At 41.9% G+C, this 20,297-nt stretch overlaps 2 non-coding genes across 2 annotated transcripts; both read left to right on the top strand.

The window, feature by feature from the left end:
* Positions 1-909: 909 nt before the first annotated feature.
* LOC148571803 (small nucleolar RNA R71) lies at positions 910-1,013 on the top strand. The gene has a single exon (XR_015880347.1). It is a non-coding gene; the product is annotated as a small nucleolar RNA R71 (small nucleolar RNA).
* Positions 1,014-19,319: 18,306 nt separating this feature from the next.
* LOC148571802 (small nucleolar RNA R71) lies at positions 19,320-19,426 on the top strand. The gene has a single exon (XR_015908234.1). It is a non-coding gene; the product is annotated as a small nucleolar RNA R71 (small nucleolar RNA).
* The last annotated feature ends 871 nt before the right edge of the window (positions 19,427-20,297 follow it).

Below are 20,297 nucleotides of genomic sequence, written 5' to 3'. Positions count from 1 at the left end.
TTTTCTTTCTGCAAACTTGGCGTGGGGGGTTGCATTCCATCTTGCTCTTCTTCCTTTTCATTTGAGCCTTCTTTTTGTGATTTTTGGGGATGTTCCTTCAGTTCCTTCCCACTCCTAAGTGTGATAGCTTGACACTCCTCCCTTTTGCTTGAATGGGCATCATAGCAAAAATTGTGGTTAGGAAGCTGCTTAAACAGATAGCTGATTTGTGTCTCCAGTTTTGTGATGGCAGCATTTTGATTCTGCATGTTTGACTGCACTTCCTCTCTGAATGCTTTACTGTCTTGAATGTCTCTGCATATTCCTTCAATGAAGGTTTCGATCTTAGAGAGCTTGTCATCAATTGATGAGTGATTCGGAGCAAACGTGTTGTTTTGGTTTTGATAAGTATGTGGAGAAGTGTTGTTGTGGGGGTGTTGAGATGTCCTCTGGGTGAATTGCTTTTGATCTTGCTCACTTCCCCACCCAGAGTTTGGGTGATTTCTCCATCCAGGGTTGTAAGTCTTGGAGTATGGATCATAGTTTTTCCTTGGTGAATTCCCAATGTAGTTGGCTTGCTCCTGACTCCCCTCTGCTTCTTCATTAACTCCTTCTTGGATTGTTGATGAAGATGAGATTGCTGCTACTTGGTTCCTCTCCATCTTCTTGGTGAGGTCAGCCAGCTGCTGGGTAATGAGCTTGTTTTGAGCCAACAGAGCATCTACATTGTTTAGCTCCATCACTCCTCTTGTGTTCCCTCTTTCGGAAGCATAGAAGTAGTCATTTTCTGCTACTGTTTTAATAACATCTATGGCTTCCTCAATGGTCTTCTTCTTGTTCAAGGATCCTCCAGATGAATGGTCTACTGCCTTCTTTGACTCATAAGAGAGCCCTTCATAGAAAATGTGCAGCTGGACCCATTCGTTGAACATGTCAGGTGGACACCTCCTTGTTAAGTCTTTGAACCTCTCCCATGCTTCATACAGAGTCTCACCATCTTGTTGCCTGAAGGTTTGAACCTCAGCTCTCAGCCTATTGATTCGTTGAGGAGGGTAGAATCTTGCTAAGAATTTGTTCACCACATCCTCCCAAGTTGTCAAGCTCTCCCTTGGGAAGGATTCCAGCCACTTGGCTGCCTTGTCTCTGAGTGAGAAGGGAAATAAGAGCAGTCTATAGGCGTCAGGATGAACACCATTAGATTTCACTGTGTCACATATTCTCAGGAAGGTGGTCAAATATTGATTGGGGTCTTCTTGAACACCTCCTCCAAACGAACAGTTGTTCTGAACAAGGGTGATGAGCTGTGGTTTAAGTTCAAAGTTGTTGGCATGGATTGTTGGCTTTTGGATGCTACTTCCACAATTGCCTGGGTTTGGATTAATGTAAGAGCCCAAAACTCTTCTATCCTCCCCAGCATGATTTGCTCCACCTCCTCTGCCATGGTTGTGAGTCTCTTCTTCATGATGATTTTCTATGTTTTCTTCCATGTTTGGTTCAAAGTATTCCTCAAACTGTTCCTCCTCTTCTTCAGCACCAACTACTCGTTTTTCTTTTGCCTCCCTCCTTAGTCTAAGGAAGGTTCTCTCCAGTTCAGAATCAAAGGAAGTTGAAGCCCTGCTTCTTCTCTCTGTCATACAACCAACAAGTACAAGCAGAGAAAATAGGTGCAGACAGTATTTGTGTCAGAATTGCTGTTAGTTGTGGGTGATGCAATATATCAAACAGTTAGTGGGTTAGCAAACAGAATTGAAAATAACAAAGAAAAAACAAAAGAGTTGAGGGAGAAGGGAAGAAGTATAACTAAAACAAAAAGTAAATCACTCAAACAGAAAATAAAATTCACAAAATAAAATGCTCAATCTAGTGATCTTCCAATCTAATCATTGTTGATGCACAATCAATCCCCGGCAACGGCGCCATAAACTTGATGCACGGAAAACTTGTCTCTCAACAAATCTCCCTTCGGCAAGTGTACCGAAGTTGTCGTCAAGTAAAAACTCACAATAGAGTGAGGTCGAATCCCACAGGGATTGATTGATCAAGCAACTTTAATTAGAAGAATGTTCTAGTTGAGCGAATCCAGGATTTGGGTTGAGAGTTGCAGAAAATAAAATGGCGGGAATGTAAATAACAGAAAAGTAAATGCTAGAATTAAAGTACTGGAAGTAAATGACTGAAAATAAATTGCAGAATTGTAAATGGGAATGGGGGATTTGCTCATAAAAGTAAATGGCAGAAATTAAAGAGAATGGGTAAGATCAGAGATGGGGAGTTCATTGGGCTTAAGAGATGTTGCAATTCTCCGGATCAAGTTCATTTTCATCTCTTCCTCAATCAATGCACTCATTGATCTCCTTGGCAATCTTAAGTGATTGAATTACAATTTCTTGCAATTTAATCTCTCAAATCTTGATCAATATCCATTTCCTTGGTCAATTGCTCATGAGAAGAGATAAAGTATGGTCATTGATTATACCACATGCATTTCCCAAATCAAGTATTGAGAGGGCTATAGTCACATACCTATCCAAACCCAATCTGGTCCAGCATGAGAAAGCATTTCTAGCTTGATCTCTTCATTCCTCTTCCAAGGTTCAAAAGAGATCCAAGTTTGAATAGCTTCTCTTCCAAGATAACTACTCAATTGGATGAAGATCGAAAGCTTTCAAGTAAAATCAAGAGGGAAGATAGAAGAAGAATAATGAAAATTAGTATTGATCCATCAAATTACAACAGAGCTCCCTAACCCAATGAAAGGGGTTTAGTTGTTCATAGCTCTTGAAAATGAAAACAAAGATGGAGAATACATCATAAAACTAGAATTTGCAAAGAAAGTAAAATACAGAGAGTAGTTCTCTTTTTTCCAGTCTCCAGAGCTTCTTTACAATTCAAAGCTACTCCTATATATACTACTCTTCTCAGCTTCTAGTTTACTCTTCAAGTCTTGGGCCTTTGGATCTTGAGTTTGAAGCAGTTCTTTTCTTCATTTGGGCTTGGCTTTACTTGCAGAGAGAAAGTGCTAAGTGGGCAGAAACTTCAGCTCAGGACGTTAGGGGTGTTAATATTTAGTGAGAATATAAGTTCGAGAACTTAGTGACACTTAACATTGTCACTAACGTTCTAATGCACCCCTTTGCCTTACGTTAAAACCCACGTTAACTAGGTTAACGTGGCTTTTAACGTTGCCTTGTTAATCCTTCGAGAACGTTAGTGACACTCAATATTGTCACTAACGTTCCAGTGTGCCCCTTCTTGTTTCACGTTAAAGCCCACGTTAACTAGGTTAACGTGGCTTCTAACGTGATCCTTGCCAACCTTCGAGAACGTTAGTGACACTCAACATTGTCACAAACGTTCCAATGTGCCCCTGGGTCTCACGTTAGAGTCCACGTTAACTAGGTTAACGTGGCCTCTAACGTAGCCATCTTTAGCCATCCCAACGTTAGTGACAATGTTGAGTGTCACTAACGTTGGCTCATCCTTCATTCCTCATCGTTAGCTTCCACGTTAACTAAGTTAACGTGGAGGTTAACGTGACTCTTGGGGGTTGTGTGGTTGCTTCAACGTTAGTGACAATGTTGAGTGTCACTAACGTTGTCGACAACTCTTCATCCTTTACGTTAGTTCCCACGTTAACCAAGTTAACGTGGGAGTTAACGTGGTACTTTGCACCATAAGCCAACGTTAGTGACAATGTTGAGTGTCACTAACGTTGGCTTCTCTTCCCCCCCTTAACGTTAGAGGCCACGTTAACCTAACGTGGCCACTTATGAGTAATTGCCAACGTTAGTGACAATGTTAAGTGTCACTAACGTTGGCTCAACTTCTCTTCTCCACGTTAGAGTTCACGTTAACTTAGTTAACGTGACTCTCCAACGTGGGCATTGATGGCTTTTTGAGAATGTTATTGGCAATCACTTTTCTCATTAATCTTGCAAGTTACCTCCCCTTTTCTTGCTTCCTTTTTGGTCCTGAAATCAAGCAATAAAGTGCATCAAAGCTCTAGTCCAAGTCATGAGTAATGCGACATAATATTTGTCACTAAACTTATGCAAAATCCTCATGAAATTATGTAAAATGCACAATGTATGCTTGAATCAAGGCATAAGTGAATATTTACCCAAAACTAGCTTATTTCCTAAAGAAATGTATGAAACTATCCTAAAAACAGTAAAGAAAAGGTCAGTAAAACTGGCCAAGATGCCCTGGCATCAAGGTGGTGCCACCGGTGGAGGTGCTGAGAGAGAGTGGTAGAAGGGGTTGAAGAGATAGAGAAGAGGGGACTTAGAGAAAGAAGATGGAAAATGAGAGAAAAGGGGAAGAGAATTTGAAATTTAGGCGCGCTACAGTATTTCCGCATCGTAGGACCGATGCGCACGTGTGCGCGTGCATGGGCAAAACTCAGTAGGGACGCGGACGCGTCTAGTGCGCGTACGCATGAAGTGAGTGATATGTAAGTGTGCGCGCGAGCGTCAGGTGCGCTTGTGCATGCGTCGTAGTTGTGCCCTAGCACAATGTAGGCACAACTTTGGCTCAACTCTCGGGAGAATGTACTGGAAATTGCATTGACACGATCGACGCGGACGTGCACGGTGCACTTACGCGTCGATGTGCATATCGTCCGAGGGACGCGTGCGCACCAGGTACACGCACGCTTGAATCGAGTCAGGCTTAGGGCACAGCGTTAGCCCAAAATTAGCACAACTCTCTGGAAAATGAACCAGGACTGCATATGACACCATCGACACATACGCGGCTAGTGCGCGTACGCGCGCTTTGCGCAATTAAGGACATGGATGCGTACGCGCCAGGTGCGTGTACGCGTGACTAGCGTTGTGCCTGGGGCTCAGCGTTGGTTCAGAATTGGCACAACTCTCTGGAAAATGACCCAGGAGCTGCGAGTGGCCTATGGACGCGTACGCGTTTAGTGCGCGCACACGCCCCCTCCCCTTTTTTTTAGACATGAAGAATGCATATTTATTATGAATTTAGTGGGCAAACAAGCCAAAGGGGTAAAAAAACACCCAAAACTCCATGCAATACCTAAAGATGGGGTGTTTTCTACCACACAATCAATCCACCTTTTGAAAAATCAATGCAAATCTTCATGAACAATTTATCTAAGATCGCCACAATCAAATCCAACTAAACAATGTTATAGCTAAGCAATCACAAAACAATGAAGAATTCAAGAACTATATACAAAAGGGGCAAAAAGATAGATCTCACCATGGTGGGGTGTCTCCCACCTAGCACTTTTGTTTAATGTCCTTAAGTTGGACTTTCACTAGCTCATTGCTCCTTGCCAAGAGGTGCATCTTCCAAGAGGAATACCTCAATCTCCTTGTTGTTTTTCATTTGCTCACCATGATACAACTTGAGACGGTGCCCATTGACCTTGAAGATATCGAAGCTCAAAGGATGGCGCAAATGATAGACTCCATATGGCTCCGCCTTCTCGACTTTATAAGGTCCTTCCCATCTTGACCTAAGATTTCCGGGCATCAACCTCAATCTTGAATTTTAGAGGAAGACTAGGTCGCTGGCTCTAAATTCTTTACCTCTTATCTTCTTATCATGCATGGATTTCATCCTTTCCTTGTAAAGTCTAGAGTTCTCATAAGCTTCAAGCCTCAAACATTCCAACTCCACTAGTTGTAGCTTCCTCTCTATTCCGGCCCCTCCCAAACTTAAATTGCACTCCTTGACGGCCCAATATGCTTTGTGCTCTATCTCCACCGGTAAGTGGCAAGCTTTGCCATAGACCAACCGAAAGGGGTTCATGCCAATCGGCATTTTGTATGCCATTCGGTAGGCCCATAATGCATCGGTGAGCTTAGCACTCCAATCCTTTGGATGAGGCTTCACAATTCTTTCCAATATGCGTTTAATCTCCCGATTGGAAATATCGACTTGGCCGTTTGTCTGTGGGTGGTAGGCCGTAGCCACTTTATGTATGATGCCGTATTTCTTCATTAGCCCTTCCATTCTCTCATTACAAAAATGTGAGCCTTGGTCGCTCACGATTGCTCGTGGTGACCCAAATCTACAAATGATGTTATTTCTCACAAAGGAAAGGACCACATTAGCATCGTCCGTCCGGGTGGGTATCGCTTCCACCCATTTGGACACATAATCAACGACTAGTAGAATGTAGAGAAAACCATTAGAATTTGGGAATGGCCCCATGAAGTCGATACCCCACACATCAAAAATCTCACCAAATAGCATGGTTTGTTGGGGGATTTCATCCTTCTTGGAGATATTACCAAATCTAAGACATTGAGAACAAGATTTACAAAAATAGAAGAGTCCTTGAAAAGAGTTGGCCACCAAAATCCACAATCTAGGATTTTTTTTACCGTTCTTTGGAGTCCATAATGACCTCCTCCTTCGGAGGAGTGGCAAGCTTCCAAGATTGAGTGGAATTCGGTTTGTGGAATACACCTCCGAATTACTTGATCCGCTCCACATCTCCAAAGGTATGGGTCATCCCATACATAGTATTTGGATTCGCTTTTTAGCTTATCCCTTTGATGTTTGGAGAGATTAGGAGGGAAGGAGCGAGATACCAAGTAATTGGCGATTGATGCATACCAAGGAACGGCTTCCGAGATTGCTTGCAAGCCCTCAAGGGAAAAGAATCATTAATAGGAGTGGTATCGCCTTTGGTGTGTTCAAGGCGACTTAAGTGATCTGCCACTAGGTTTTGCGAACCACTCCTATCTTGAATTTCCAAGTCAAATTCTTGCAATAATAGAACCCATCTAATCAATCTCGGTTTGGATTCCTTCTTAGCCAATAAATACTTTAACGCCGCATGATCCGAGTACACTACCACCTTGGGACCAAGTAGATATGCTCGGAATTTATCCAAGGTGAAAACTATTGCCAATAGTTCTTTCTCGGTGGTAGTGTAGTTGGATTGGGCTCCATCTAGTGTTTTTGATGCATAGGCTATGACATATGGATTCTTACCTTCGCGTTGTGTTAACGCGGCTACCACGGCAAAGTTTGAGGTATCACACATTATTTCGAATGGCCAACTCCAATCCGACCCTCGCACGATGGGAGCTTGGGTTCGTGCCACTTTAAGCTTGTCAAAAGCCTCCATGCATTCTTTGCTTAGATCAAATTCAACATCTTTTTGCAACAATTTTGATACAGGCAAAGCTACCTTGCTAAAGTCCTTTATAAATCTTCGATAAAATCCTACATGTCCAATGAAGGAACGGGCTTTCCTCTCAGAAGAGGGGTAAGAAAAGCTAGATATCACATTGAACTTTGCCGGATCCACAGAAATACCATCTTTGGAAACAATATGACCTAAAACGATACCTTGCCTAACCATAAAATAACACTTCTCAAAATTTAGGACAAGGTTCGATTTAGTGCATCTTTCCAACACTTTTGCAAGATTATCCAAGCATTGATCAAAAGAGTCCCCATATACGGTGAAGTCATCCATGAATCCATGCATTGCTCTAGGAAATTCGCAAATATGCTCATCATGCACCTTTGGAAAGTTGCCGGTGCATTGCATAGGCCAAATGGCATACTCTTGTAGGCATAAGTTCCAAAGGGACACGTGAATGTTGTTTTTTCTTGATCCTCTAAAGCAATGTGGATTTAGAAATATCCCGAGTAACCATCTAGAAAGCTATAATAAGGTTTACCGGATAGCCGATCAAGCATTTGATCTATAAACGGTAGCGGAAAATGATCCTTTTTAGTGGCCGTGTTCAACCGCCGGTAGTCGATGCACACCCGCCAAGAGTTTTGCAACTGTGTAGTTATGAGCTCTCCGCTCTCATTCTTGATTGTGGTCACCCCGGATTTCTTTGGCACAACATGGACGGGACTTATCCATTCACTATCTGAAATGGGATAAATGATGTTCGCCTCTAGTAACCAGGTTACCTCATTCTTTACAACCTCTAGAATGGTAGGATTCAATCGCCTTTGAGGTTGTCGAACGGGTCTAGCTCCTTCTTCTAAGAAGATCCGGTGCTCGCACACTTGGGGGCTTATGCCCACTAGATCCGCCAAGCTCCATCCTATTGCTCTTTTGTTCCTCCTCAAAACATCAAGTAACTTCTCTTCTTGTGGAGGAGTGAGTTCCCTTGCAACAATTACCGGAAATTTGTGAGCTTCATCAAGATAGGAATATTTTAGATGGGGCGGTAGTGGTTTCAACTCCATTTCTGGTTCTTGACTTGGAATTTGAACTTCCGGTTGATTTGGACGGGGTGTGATGTTCTCTTCACCTTCATGGGAGTTCCCCACACTTGATTCTTCAATCTTCTCATCCATATTTGTACAATGCACTTCGGCCACAACATTGTCAATTAAGTCACACCAGAATATGGAATGATTCTCCGGTGGGTGTCTCATGGCCTCGTCAAGACTAAAGCTAATAACTCTTCTGTCGATTTCAAAAGAATAAGTTCCCGAATAGACATCCAATTTGAACTTAGAGGTCCTCAAGAATGGCCTCTCGAGTAGGATAGATGATGTCCTTTCGGATTCACTAGGTGGCATCTCAAGGATATGAAAATCAATTGGAAATACCGAACCCTTTATGTTTACCAACAGATCCTTAGTGATGCCCGTGACCGTTATTATGCTCTTGTCCGCCAAGACAAACCTAGCCGCCGACCGCTTCAGCGGTGGGAGCTTCAATATATGATAAACTGAAAGAGGCATAATGCTAACGCATGCACCGAGGTCACACATACAATCAATGAATTGAACTCCGTTAATGATACAAGAGACTAAGCAAGGGCCCGGATCAACACACTTTTTCGGGATAGCTCCTATCAAAGCCAAAATAGAACTCCCCAATGGAATAATTTCTAGCTCATGGATTCTATCTTTGTTCATACACAAATCCTTAAGAAACTTTGCGTATTTAGGCACTTAATGGATAGCATCAAAGAGAGGGATAGTTACCTCAACTTTCTTGAATACTTCCACCATTTTGGGGTCAAGTTCCACACACTTCTTAGTCTTTCTTACCAATGTAGGAAATGGGATTGGTGGAGCAACTTCCTCCAAGACTTGCTCATTTCTAGAGGCTTCACCCCTTAGTTGAGGGACTTCATCTTTAACTACCTCATGTGCTACCTCCTCCTCTTCAATTTCTTCTATCTCAACCATGTCCTCCTATTGAGTAACTATCATTGGGCTAGGTGCCTTTGAGCTCCTCTCTTTCAATTGAGTTCCGGACCTCAAGGTTATGGCATTGATGCCACCCTTGGAGTTAGGTAGAGGTTGAAAGGGTATAGCACTAGAACTTGGAGCTTGAGAGCTGGAGGTGGAAGGTGGCTCCATACGAGTAACGATAGCTTGGAGGGTAGAAGTAAGGCCATTGAGGCTTGAGTTGAGTGTATTTTGGAGTTCTTTTTGCCCTTGGAGTACGGACTGGAGTGTCTCATCTTGATTTAAAGAAGGGGAAGGATAGGTGATTTGTGGTGCTTGTGATTGGTTGGGTTGAGGTGGTTGTCTATGAGGTGGTATGTAGGTTTGGTAGTTCCTTCCTTGGTTTGGTTGTTGATGCGGAGGGTTTTATGAGTATTGGTTTTGTGGATTGTTGGTGTTCCATCTTTGGTTGCCTCCATTGTCCCTTCCTCCTTGTTGATAATTGTCCCGCCAACCTTGGTTGGAGCTATCTCTCCAACCTTGATTAAAGTTGTTACTCCCTTGATTGTAATTGCCTCCTTGTTGGGGGTACCCTTGGTTGAAATTGCCCCCTTGCGAATGGTATCCTTGATTAGACCACTCATAGAAGGAGCGATCATAGAAGTTATGAGTAGCCGCTAGAGTGTTATCCTCTTGGAGATTCGGACATTCATCCGTGTAGTGGGAGTAGCATGAGCAAATACCGCTTACTCTTTGGGGGACCAATTGTTGACTTTGTTGGTGTTGAGGAGGTGGTGGAGGTTGTTGATGGAATGGAGGTTGATTCACTTGGAGTTGCTTTAGAAGACTTGTCATCTCACACAAGGTTTTGGTAAGGGTGGCGGTCTCACCACTAGAAGAGACTTCATTAACGATTCTAGGGTGATTGCTCCTTTGTCTAGCATGCAAGGTGGATTCGGCCAAGTCGGAGATCAATTGCCAAGCCTCTTCTGCCGTTCTATATTTTGTCAAAGAACCATTGCTTGAGGCATCTAGGAGGATCTTGTCTTGTGGTTTCATTTCTTGACAAAAATAGCTTATCAACACTAGAGTGTCAATCATGTGGTTGGGGCGTGAGTCAAGAAGCTTTCGGAACCGCTCCCAATATTCATATAGATTTTCCATTTCACCTTGGACGATGCATGAGATTTCTTTCCGCAACTTATCGGTCACCGCTGCGGGAAAAAAATTTGTCTAAGAATTCTCTTGGAAGCAAGTCCCAATCACCGACAATCTCACTTGGCAAAGAATAGAACCACTCCTTAGCTCTTCCTTCAAGAGAGAAAGGAAAAGCATATAACCAAACCGCAACTTCACTAGAGCCTTCCCGCCTAGTAGTAGAACATACACCTTGGAAGTCCTTGAGGTGTCTAATAGGATCTTGAGCGGGAAGTCCTTGATACTTGGGAAGTGATACGCACAAAACTTGTCTCTCAACAAATTTTCTTCAGCAAGTGTACCGAATTTGTCGTCAAGTAAAAACTCACAATAGAGTGAGGTCAAATCCCACAGGGATTGATTGATCAAGCAACTTTAATTAGAGGAATGTTCTAGTTGAGCGAACCAGAATTTGATTTGAGATTTGCAGAAAGTTAAATGGCGGGAAAGTAAATAGCAGAAACAATAAATGCTAGAATTAAAGAGCTGAATGTAAATGGCGGAAAGTAAATTGCAGAATCTAAAACGGGAATGGGGTAATTGCTCATAAAAGTAAATGGCAGAAATTAAAGAGAATGGGTAAGATTAGAAATGGGGAGTTCATTGGGCTCAGGAGATATTGCATTCTTCGGATCAAGTTCATTTTCATCTCTTCCTCAATCAATGCATTCATTGATCTCCTTGGCAATCTTAAGTGATCAAATTCCAATTTCTTGGTAATTCAATCTCTCAAATCTTGATCAATAGCCAATTCCTTGGTCAATTGCTCATGAGAAGAGATGAAGTATGGTCACTGATTATACCACATGCATTTCCCAAATCAAGTGTTGGTAGGATTATAGTCACATATCCATCCAAACCCAATTTGGTCCAGCATGAGAAAGCATTTCTAGCATGATCTCATCATTCCTCTTTCAAGGTTCAGAAGAGATCTAAGTTTGAATAGCTTCTTTTCCAAGATAACTACCCAATTGGATGAAGATCGAAAGCTTTCTAGTAAAATCAAGAGAAAAGATAGAAGAAGGAGAATGAAAACTAATATTGATCCATCAAATTACAACAGAGCTCCCTAACCCAATGAAAGGGGTTTAGTTGTTCATAGCTCTGGAAAATGAAAACCAAGATGGAGAATACATGATGAAAGTAAAACTAGAAGTGCAGAGAAAGTAAAATACAAAGAGTAGTTCTATGCCAAAGGCTTCCTAAAGTTTCCAACTCCCTAACTAATTCAAAGCTACTCCTATATATACTACTCTTCTCATCTTCTAGTTGGCTCTTCAAGTCTTGGGTATGGGCCTCTGAATCTTGAGTTTGAAGCAGTTATCCTTTTCATTGGGCTTAGTTTTGCTTGCAGAGAGAAAAGGTGAAGTAGGCAGGGACTTTGACTCAGGACGTTAGTGGTGTCAACGTTAAGTGAAAGTGTGGGTTCGAGAACGTTAGTGACAATCACCTTTTTCACTAACGTTCCTAACCCAAATATGATCACGTTGACTTCAATGTTAGTGGCACTAACGTGACCACTAACATTGCCTCTTGGTCCTTCGCACACATTATTGGGACTTACCTTTCCCAATAACATGGAGAGTCCTCCCTTGTCCCTGCATTAGAGTCCACGTTAACTAGGTTAACGTGGCTTCTAACGTAGCAGTGCCAATTCTTCGAGAACGTTAGTGACACTTACCTTTGTCACTAACGTTCCAATGTGCCCCTATTTCCCACGTTAGAGTCCACGTTAACTAAGTTAACGTGGCTTCTAACGTAGTCATGCTAGCCATCTCCAACGTTAGTGACAAAGCTGATTGTCACTAACGTTGGCTCATCATTTCTTTATCCACGTTAGCTTCCACGTTAACTAAGTTAACGTAGGAGTTAACGTTTCTCATGGTGGCTCTTGGTGGTTCACCCCAACGTTAGTGACAAAGGTAAGTGTTACTAACATTGGCTATCAATTGCTCTCTCCACGTTAGCTTCCACGTTAACTAAGTTAACGTGAGAGTTAACGTGGCTTATGGAGTCTTGGCCAACGTTAGTGACATAGTTGAATGTCACTAACGTTGGCTTCTATTTTGCTTCTTAACGTTAGAGTCCACGTTAACTAAGTTAACGTGGCAACTAACATGGCCAATTATGAGCTTGGTCCAATGTTAGTGACAAAGGAGAGTGTCACTAACGTTGGCCTTGTTGTCTTCTTCCACGTTAGAGTTCACGTTAACTTAGTTAACGTGACTCTTAACGTGGGCTTATGATGGCTTCGAGGGCGTTATTGGCGATTACCTTTCTCATTAACTTTGCAAGTTATCACCCATTCCAAGTTAGAGGTCACGTTAGTGTGACTAACGTGGCTGCTAACGTGGTTCATCCTTGCTTCCTTTGTCCTGAAATCAAGCAATAAAGTGCATCAAAGTTCTAATCCAAAACATGAGACATGCATCCTCTAATTTGTCATATAATTCATGCAAAATTCTCATGAAATCATGTAAAGTGCACAATGTATGCTTGAATCAAGATGTAAGTGAATATCTACCCAAAACTAGCTTATTTTCTAAGAAAATGCATGAAACTACCTTAAAAACAGTAAAGAAAAGGTCAGTGAAACTAGCCAAAATGCCCTGGCATCACAACACCAAACTTAAAGCTTGCTTGTCCCTAAGCAAGTACTGGAACAAGAGAATGATGAATGGAATGCCAAGAGAAAATGAGTCATTGATGCACGGAAAACTTGTCTCATAACAAATTTCCTTCGGCAAGTGTACCGAATTTGTCGTCAAGTAAAAACTCACAATAGAGTGAGGTCGAATCCCACAGGGATTGATTGATCAAGCAACTTTAATTGGAGGAATGTTCTAGTTGAGCGAATCAGAATTTGAGTTGAGAATTGCAGAAAATTAAATGGTGGGAAAGTAAATAACAGAAAAGTAAATGCTAGAAATAAAGAGCTGAATGTAAATGACGGAAAGTAAATTGCAGAATCTTAAATGGGAATGGGGAATTGCTCATAAAAGTAAATGACAGAAATTAAAAGAGAATGGGTAAGATTAGAAATGGGGAGTTCATTGGGCTTAGGAGATGTTGCATTCTTCGGATCAATTTTATTTTCATCTCTTCCTCAATCAATGCACTTATTGATCTCCTTGGCAATCTTAAGTGATTGAATTACAATTTCTTGTAATTCAATCTCTCAAATCTTGATCAATAGCCAATTCCTTGGTCAATTGCTCATGAGAAGAGATGAAGTATGGTCACTGATTATACCACATGCATTTCCCAAATCAAGTGTTGAGAGGATTATAGTCACATATCCATCCAAACCCAATTTAGTCCAGCATGAGAAAGCATTTCTAGCATGATCTCTTCATTCCTCTTTCAAGGTTCAAAAGAGATCCAAGTATGAATAGCTTCTTTTCCAAGATAACTACCCAATTGGATGAAGATCGAAAGCTTTCAAGTAAAATCAAGAGAAAAGATAGAAGAAGAATAATGAAAACTAGTATTGATCCATCAAATTACAACAGAGCTCCCTAACCCAATCAAAGGGGTTTAGTTGTTCATAGCTCTGGAAAATGAAAACAAAGATGGAGAATACATGATGAAACTAGAAGTGCAGAGAAAGTAAAATACAAAGAGTACTTCTATGCCAAGAGGCTTCCTATATTTTCCAACTCTCAATTTAATTCAAAGCTACTCCTATATATACTACTCTTCTGTTCTTCTAGTTGGCTCTTCAAGTCTTGGGTATGGGCCTTTGGATCTTAAGTTTGAAGTAGTTCTCTTCTTCATTGGGCTTGGCTTTACTTGCAGAGAGAAAGTGTGAAGTGAGCAGAGACTTTAGCTCAGGACGTTAGTGGCGTTAACGTTCAGTGAAAATATGAGTTCGAGAACGTTAGTGACATTCAACTTTTTCACTAACGTTCCTCACCCAAGTAAGAGCCACGTTAACCTCAAAGTTAGTGGCACAAACATTGCCACTAACGTTGCCTCTTTGTCCTTCGTGCACGTTATTGGGATTCAACTTTCCCAATAACGTTGAGAAGCCTCCCCCTTCCCTACGTTAGAGTCCACGTTAATTTAGTTAACGTGGCTCTTGTAACGTAGGCTTGCCAACCTTCGAGAACGTTAGTGACACTTAACATTGTCACTAACGTTCCAATGTGCCCCTTAGCTCCCACGTTAGAGTCCACGTTAACTAGGTTAACGTGGCTTCTAACGTGGCTGTGCTAGCCATCTCCAACGTTAGTGACAATGTTGAATGTCACTAACGTTAGCTCATCATCCTTCTCCTCACGTTAACTTCCACGTTAACTAAGTTAACGTGGGAGTGAACGTGGCTCATTGTGGCTTGTGTTGGCTCCTTCCAACGTTAGTGAGAATGTTTGGTGTCACTAACATTGTCGACAACCTTTCTTCTTCATGTTAACTTCCACGTTAACTAGGTTAACGTGGGAGTTAACGTGGCTTCTTGGGGATAGTGTGTGTTCATCCCAACGTTAGTGACAATGTTTGGTGTCACTAACGTTGTCGACCACCTAGTTCCTTTACGTTAGCTTCCACGTTAACTAGGTTAACGTGGGAGTTAACGTGGCTTCTTGTGACTTGGCCAATGTTAGTGAGAAAGTTGAATGACACTAACGTTGGCTTCCCCTTTTCTTCTTAACGTTAGAGGCCACGTTAACTAAGTTAACGTGGCAACTAACGTGGCCACTTATGAGCTTGGTCCAACGTTAGTGATAATGTTAAGTGTCACTAACGGTGGCTCCATTTCTTTTCTTCCACGTTAGAGTTCACGTTAGCTTAGTTAATGTGACTCTTAACATGGGCAATGATGGCTTCTAGAGCGTTATTGGCAATGACTTTTCTCATTAACTTTGCAAGTTACTCCCATTCCACGTTAGTGTCAATGTTAGTGTAACTAACGTTGCCACTAATGTGGTTCTTCTTTGCTTCCTTTGTCCTGAAATCAAGCAATAAAGTGCATCAAAGTTCTAGTCCATGTCATGGGAAATGCAACATCCAATTTGTCATTAAATTCATGCGAAATCCTCATGAAATCATGTAAAGTGCACAATGTATGCTTGAATCAAGATGTAAGTGAATATCTACCCAAAACTAGCTTATTTCCTAAGTAAATGCATGAAACTACCCTAAAAACAGTAGAGAAAAGGTCAGTGAAACTGGCCAAAATGCCCTAGCATCACAACACCAAACTTAAAGCTTGCTTGTCCCTAAGCAAGTGCTGGAACAAGAGAATGATGAATGGAATGCCAAGAGAAATGAGTCATTCTTGTGAAAGTCATGTCCCTGGTTTTATGGTGGTTTCATGCATAGCAACTTAGGTTCATTCCTGGCTTTCAGACCTTTATCATATCCTAGAATACTCACTGTGATTGCATCCCATGAGACTTTTATTCATTGATCTTTTTGTTGTTATTTCAGGGCTTATTTTTGTTCCTTGGGCTAAGTGCTTTGTAAAGGGGCAACTCTTTAAAATAAGCTTTCAGCCAACACTCCCGAACCAGTTGGTTCAAGGTGCTAGGTGTTGAAGCACCCCTAAGGACTTACATGCTCAAGTCTCTCCCCCATACATACACACCACAGGCACATAGTTTATTTATTTTCTTTTCTTGAGACCTTGTGTCCAGCACCTCTTTGGGTTACTAAATGCTCTGTATTGAGGGTTACTCTTGATAGTGGACTTTCAGCTGATAATCCCGAGTTAGTTAACCCAAGTTACCAAGTGATAAGACACCCCTAAGAGCTTATTCATCCAAGTAGATCCCTCACACAGGAGCACCACAGACACATGCCTCAAGATTAAAAACCATTGGTGCCTAGCCTTATTGCTTGTTCTTTTTCTTTTATTGCTCAAATTTGATTGTTCTTTCCCTTTTTCTTATTAGGATCTTCTTATTTAGCTAGTCTCTTGGGGTGTGTCTCAAGCACAGTATTCATGACAGATAGTTGTCCTCCCACCTTATGGTTGAACCAACTTAGCTAACTTATGACTATACCATAAACTCATGAACTTATTCCATAGTATGAACTCCTCTCTGGTCTTTTAAAACACTCAGTCTCTTTTCATTTGATTTAAAGGGACAAACATACAAGTAAGCAAAGTAAGGGTGCAGTGACATAAAGACCAGCAAGCATAGACCTCTTCAACTCAAAACTTAAAAGATAGAAATAAAGAAAAAGTTCAAACTATTATGGAAGCATGTTCTATTTCATACAAGATCTTCCTTATTCAAAGCATAGAAAAAGATGGACCAAAGAAGGGACTCCACCACCTTTTACTCATGTGGTTGCCCATGCTCTCCTCCTTGCTTGTCCTCCTTGTATCCCTCTTGAGTGAAGTGTGTAGTCCCTCTTCATGAAGTGGCCGAACCCTTCTCATTTAGTTGTCCAATCAATCTCCTTCAATGTCCTCTCCTTTTCCTAAAAAGATAAAAGAAGAAAAGGAAAAATTAATCATCATAAAAAAAACAATTTAAACTTTTCGGCTAGAATAATAAAAAGAAGAAAAGATTTTGTTTATTCATGAACTCCAACTAACTCACTAACTGTGTATCCTTATATGCACATTGGTGGCACCATGGGGTGACACCAAACTTAGTTTGGAGCACTGTGATGAAAAGTTCTGTTCAAAGCTCCAAGACTAGCATGCTCTCGGTTGCATTCATGCTTTTCTTGGCACGCTTTGAACACCAAACTTGTTCTTCACTATATACTGCAATATAAGGATTTCACCAAGTGTTTGTCAAGTTTGGGTTGGAATTCATGAATATTGACTTATTCACTAGTAAAAGCTAATAAAACATGGGTTGCATCCCATGAAGCGCTTCTTTAGCGTCACTAGCTTGACGTTTCTCCTTCATCAGGGAGGTTGATAATGCTTCAAGTCCTCCCCTCTTGCCTTGGACTTATATCCACTGGTTGTATCAATGATCTCTACATGTTCCAAGGAGAGAACTCTGTTGATAGTAAAGACCTTAGGTAACTGAGATGGTACAGTGGGGAGATTAGGGGGGATATATGGGAAGTAAGCTGAGATCACTTTATCTCCTGGAGAGAAGTCTTCCGTAGGGATCTTCTTGTTCCTCCACCCCCTTGGTACCTTCTTCTTTGTCCCTTTTGATATTGCCTTGCTCTTGGTGACTTCTTCTTCTAAGGGACTTTCGTTGTTGTCTTCACATGTCTCTGGTGGTTTAGGTTCCTCCAGCTTTTTCTTGAGTTGTGACAACTGCTTATTTCCTTGTTCATCAACCCAGGGCTTTCCCAGATGGGCTGGTTGTGCTTCAGTGCTTGCTTCCTCTGTCAGCATCTCATTATGATCTTTGCTTGGTTCTTTGTTTTGTTGGTCTGCTTCTTGCGAGAGTTTGAAGACATTAAAGCTGAGTCGTTCATCATGGATCCTCAATAATAGCTCCCCTCGCTCCACATCTATGAGTGCTCTGGCTGTAGCTAGGAATGGTCTTCCCAATATGATTGGGTGAGTGTGACTCTCTTCCATGTCCAAGATGACAAAGTCTGTGGGAAGAAAGTATTTCCCAACCTTTAACAACACGTTTTCCACCACTCCTATTGCTTGTTTTTGAGTTTTGTCAGCCAGCCTGATGACTACATCTGTGGGCAATATCTCATTGATCTGCAGCCTCTTCACCAGGGATAAGGGCATTAAGTTGATGCTTGCTCCCAAATCGCAGAGTGCTCTATCAAACATTATTTCCCCTATGGCACAGGGGACATGAAAACTCCCTGGATCTTTTCTTTTCGTAGGCAACTGTGGTTGAATGAGGGCACTGCACTCCTTGTTCATCACTATAGTTTGGCCTCCCTTGAGTGAGCTTTTCCTGGGAAGCAGCTCCTTCATATACTTGATGTATGCAGGCATTTGTTGAATAGTCTTGATGAATGGTATGTTGACATGCAGAGATGCAAACAAATCTAGAAACCTTGAGTATATTCTCTTCTCCACAGCACCATTGAGCAGTTGGGGAAAAGGTGCATAGAGTCTCAACAGCTCCTGTTGTGAGATTTCTGGTTCTTGATGATCTTTTTCCTTCTTCTCTACTGAGGTATCTTCAGGTTGTTCTAACAGCTTGCTTGGCTTGTCCTCAGTCTCCTTATCATTTATAGTGACCATCTTGCAATCTTTCCATCTTACTTTCTTTGTTTCACCTCTCGGATTCTTCTCTGTGTCACTTGGGAATCCATCTGTGGGTTTGGGAATTTGCTCAGAGAGATACCCCACTTGAGATTCCAACCTCTTGATTGTGTCTCCCTGGTTCTTGAAACTGGCTCGCACTTCCTCCTTGAACACCTTGTTGTCTTGAATCTCCTTGCCTATGCCTTCAAGTAGATTCTCAATCCTTGAGAGCCTGTTATCAAATGATTGTAGATTGGGATTAGAGGTGGAAGGATGAGGTAAGTTATTTTGGTTTTGATGTAGATGTGGAGAGGTGTTGTTATTGGGGTGTTGATATGGTCTATATGTGAAGTGTTGGTGGCTTGCGTTGTTGGGATTTGGGCGTCTTTGATCAAGGCTTTGGTCTTGTTGATTTCCCCACCCAAAGTTTGGGTGATTCCTCCATCCAGGGTTGTAGGTCTTGGAGTATGGATCATGGTTCTGCCTAGGTGAATTCCCAATGTAGTTGGCTTGCTCCTGACTACACTCTGCTTCTTCATTCACTCCTTCTTGGGTTGTTGATGAAGTGGTGATTGCTGCTACTTGGTTCCTCTCCATCTTCTTGGTGAGGTCAGCCAGCTGCTGGGTAATGAGCTTGTTTTGGGCCAGCAGAGCATCTACATTGTTTAGCTCCATTACTCCTCTTGTGTTCCCTCTTTCGGAAGCATAGAAGTAGTCATTCTCTGCTACAATTTCAATGACATCTATGGCCTCCTCAATGGTCTTCTTCTTGTTCAAAGATCCTCCGGATGAATAGTCTACGGCCTTCTTTGACTCATAAGAGAGCCCTTCATAGAAAATGTGCAGCTGCACCCATTCATTGAACATATCTGGTGGGCACCTCCTTGTTAGGTCTTTAAACCTCTCCCATGCTTCATACAGAGTCTCACCATCTTGTTGCCTGAAAGTTTGGACCTCAGCTCTCAGCCTATTGATTCATTGAGGGGGTAAAATCTTGCTAAGAATTTGTTCACCACATCTTCCCAAGTTGTCAAGCTCTTCTTTGGGAAAGACTCCAGCCACTTGGCTGGCTTATCCTTGAGTCAGAATGGAAATAAGAGCAGTCTATAGGCGTCAGGATGAACACCATTAGACTTCACTGTGTCATATATTCTCAGGAAGGTGGTTAGATGTTGATTGGGGTCTTCTTGGACACTTTCTCCGAACGAACAGTTGTTCTGAACAAGGGTGATGAGCTGTGGTTTTAGTTCAAAATTGTTGGCATGGATGGTTGGCTTTTGAATGCTACTTCCACAGTTTCCTGGGTTTGGATTGATGTAAGAGCCTAGAACTCTTCTATCCTCCCCAGCATGATTTGCTCGACCTCTTCCGCCATGGTTGTGAGCTTCTTCTTCACGATGGTTTTCCATGTTTTCTTCCATGTTTGGTTCAAAGTATTCCTCAAAGTGTTCCTCCTCTTCTTCAGCACCAACTACACGTTTTTCTCTTGCCTCCCTCCTTAGTCTAAAGAAGGTTCTCTCAGGTTCAGAATCAAAGGAAGTTGAAGCCCCGCTTCTTCTCCCTGTCATACAACCAACAAGTACAAGCAAAGAGAATAGGTGCAGAAAGTATATCTGTCAGAATTACTGTTAGTGTGAGTGATTGGTGCACGAAATTGTGATCTCAGGCAACGGTGCCAAAAAATCTGTACGCACGTCTTAATAAATCATTTTTCATTCACAACTTCGATACAACTAACCAGCAAGTGCACTGGGTCGTCCAAGTAATAAAACCTTACGTGAGTAAGGGTCGATCCCACGGAGATTGTTGGTATGAAGCAAGTTATGGTCACCTTGTAAAT

Source organism: Arachis ipaensis, chromosome B3, assembly GCF_059453495.1.
Source record: "Arachis ipaensis isolate K30076 ecotype BB chromosome B3, ASM5945349v1, whole genome shotgun sequence".
In the NCBI taxonomy this organism is placed as follows: Eukaryota; Viridiplantae; Streptophyta; class Magnoliopsida; order Fabales; family Fabaceae; genus Arachis; species Arachis ipaensis.
Note: the sequence above shows the minus strand (reverse complement) of the source record. Positions and strands in the feature narration are given on the sequence as shown.